The sequence below is a fragment of the Carlito syrichta genome, unplaced genomic scaffold, assembly GCF_000164805.1.
Source record: "Carlito syrichta isolate Samal-C Ts95f unplaced genomic scaffold, Tarsius_syrichta-2.0.1 Scaffold303982, whole genome shotgun sequence".
Lineage (NCBI taxonomy): Eukaryota > Metazoa > Chordata > Mammalia > Primates > Tarsiidae > Carlito > Carlito syrichta.
In genome coordinates this window covers 1,197,818-1,201,147 of record NW_007248078.1, presented here as the reverse complement: position 1 = coordinate 1,201,147, position 3,330 = coordinate 1,197,818, and the positions used below count along the sequence as shown (strand labels likewise).

The following is a 3,330-nucleotide window of genomic DNA, read 5'->3' as shown; positions in this document are numbered from 1 at the left end:
CTGGTTCTTTGAAACGATAAATAAGATTGACAATCCCTGATCAGATTAGAAACAAAAGGAGAAAAGTCTAGATAGACACAATAAGAAATGCAGAAGGTGAACTCACAACTGACTCTGTAGAAATTCAAAAGATTATCAGAGATTACTATGAAAACCTGTATGAAAATAAACTTAAAAATCTTAAGGAAATGTAGAACTTTCTGACATAACACACACTCTCAAGGTTGACACAAGAAGATATCAAAACTCTAAGTAGACCAATAACAATCCAGGAAATCGACTCTGTCATAAGAAATCTCCCCACCAAAAAAAGCCCCAGATGGCTTCCCAGCTGGATTCTACAAGGCATGTAAGGAAGAGCTGATAACAACCTTACTGAAAGTATTCCGGGCAATCAAGAAAGATGGAAAGCTATCTGATTCATTTTATGAAGCCAACATCATACTAATACCCAAACCCGGAAAAGACCCAACAAGGAAAAAGAATTACAGGCCAATTTCCTTGAGAAACATAGATGCAAAAATTCTAAGCAAGATTCTAGCATATTGGATCCGTAACACTTATCGAGGATCACTCACCATGACCAGGTGGGCATCACTGCAGGAATTTAGGTCTGGTTCAACACTCTCAAGACCATAAACATAATTCAGCATATCAGCAGATTATATCATTAGATGCCGAAAAAGCATTTGACAAAATCAAGCATCTTTTCTTGATTGAAAACCGTTGAAGACCTAGACATAGAAAACATTCCTCAAAACAACAGAAGCCACTTATGATACACCCATAGCCAACATTTTGTTCAATGGGCAGAAATTGGAAGCATTCCCCCTAAGAACTGGAATGAGAGAAGGATGCCCAGTCTCATCCCTTCTAGTCACCATAGTGCTTGAAGTCCTAGCCAGAGCAATTGGGCACGGGAAGGAAATCAGGGGTATCCAAATAGGAAAAGAGGAAGTTAAGCTATCCCTCTTTGTGGACGATATAATTCTTTATCTTGAACACCCTAGGGAGTTTGTCAAAAGCCTCCTAGCACTGATAATAGACTTTGATAAAGTCTTGGAGTACAAAATCAATGGGCAATGATAGTTGCATTTCTGTACATCAGCAAAAAACAGGCAGATAACCAAATAAAAAAGACAATCCCATTCACAATAATCACAAAAAACAATGAACTACCTCACCACTCACCTCACCAAAGAAGTAAAAGATCTTTACAATAAGAAGTACAAAATTCTGCTCAAATAAATCAAAGAAATGAAACAACATTCAAACAAACAAACAAATGAAACAACATTCCACAATCATGGGGCAGGAAAATCAATACTGTCAAGATGTCCATCTTACCCAGGCAATCTACAGATTTAGTGCAATACCCATCAAATTACCAGCATCATTTTTCTCAGACTTGGTAACAACAATATAGAGATTCATATGGAAACAAAAAAGAGCATGAATAGCCAAAACAATCCTCAACAAAAGGAACAAAGTGGAAGCTATCACACTTCCAGACTTTAAACTTTACTACAAGGTTACAGTAATCAACACAGCCTGGTATTGGCACAATAACATGCACATTAACCAATGGAACAGGACAGATATTTGAGAAGAAAAACTTAGTCTTTCAGTCACTCATTTTTTTTTTTTTATTTTTTTTTTTTAGTTTAAGTAAAATAATATTTCTTAAAAACCTGAGCCTAAGCCGGGCTTGGTGGCTCAGCCTATAATCCCGCGCCTTTGGGAGGCTGAGGTGAGTGGATTGCCTGAGCCCATGCATTCGAGACCCGCCTGGGCAACTTGGTGAGACCTCATCTCTACAATAAATCAAAAATTAGCTGGGCGTGGTAGCGCACGCCTATAGTTCCAGCTACTTGAAAGGCTGAGGCGGAAGGATCGCCAGAGCCCAGCAGGTCGAGGCTGCGGTGGCCGGGAGCGGCCACTGCACTCCAGTCTGGGTGACAGAGTGAGACTCCAACTCAAAAAAAAAAAAACTGAGCCTACAAGCCTACAAGTCCCTTACCACATTCCAGCCAAGCCACCTGCATGGACATAACAGTCTCTTTTCCTTCTCTCTGTCAATCAGTAGCTTGAAGAAAAGATGGAGTAATTGAGTTTTGAAATCCTGCCAGACTTTTCATGGTAACCATTGTAGATGAGTGGAGGATCCTACTGAAGTATGAGAATCTCATGCAAAACTCTAACAAACAAACGCCTTGTTACATCAGGCTGTTCTCTTATTTTCTGTATGTGAAAGTTCTAACACAAGAAAGTGGCAGTGATTACTTTTCATTGACTTCAGCATCTGATCTCAGGAACTCAGACATATGTCAAAGTTCAATTCTGAGTTTTGGCAACAGATATTTCTGAATAAACAATGTTTGGGTGTTTTTAGCCACGCGAAAAGTATTGCCAGCACTCTGTTGGTGTTAGCTCCAAAGTCACTCTCTGCTGAGTATTAAAGAACCCTAAACTCTACAGGTCTTAAAGACGAGGTCTTACTTCCCCTCCTCTAACTATAATAGAAGGATTTACTATTCGTCTAATAAAAAAAATCACACAGCAACTTTTATCAAACAGCAACTACTACAAAAGGAATGGCAAGAAAAAAATATGACTTCACAAAAATACACTAAAAAATTTGACAATTTTTTTCAGGAACTGCCAAACTTTTAGTGTTTAATAATTAATAGTACAACTGACCAAGGTCCGGGATGTGAAGCTACCATGTTCAAGAAACTGGGGGTCAATCACTCTATAAATTAACTGTATTGTATGTGAAAAGAATGCTACACTTTAGAATAGAAAATCTGTCTACACATAGTAGTTAGCTGCAAAAAGTCATCCGGTCTTCTCTTGGCTTGGAAAAATGATGTTCCAGATTTCAGTATAAATTAGTAGCAACCTTCAACTCTTCTGTGTGGCAGGAACCTTGTTTTCACCCTCTAGTTCTTCCACCCCAGCCTGTGTCATGAGGTCCGCGATGTTTTTCTTCAGATCATCGATGCGACTACTCATATCATCAATTCTTCCAATGATCTGGTCAGACATGGTCTGAAATTTATCTTGCATCTGTTGCAGGAGTGTATGCACCACCAAAATGAGTTCTTAGGGTCAGTCTCGGCCATCTCCCTGGATCCCAGTTTGGCAGCGATGTCTTGGATAGTCACCTACAATCAACTCATCTTTGATAAAGCCACCAATAATAACCACTGGGGAAAGGAGACCATATTTAGCAAATAGTACTAGGAAAACTGACTGGCCATATGTAGAAAAATGAAACTGGACCTCTACCTATCACTACAAACAAAAATCAACTAAAAATAAATCAAA

The 3,330-nt window shown here is 39.0% G+C and overlaps 1 pseudogene; it reads right to left on the bottom strand.

Moving 5' to 3' along the window:
- Window positions 1–2,576: 2,576 nt before the first annotated feature.
- Window positions 2,577–3,125, bottom strand: LOC103261680 (annotated as a pseudogene).
- Window positions 3,126–3,330: the final 205 nt, after the last annotated feature.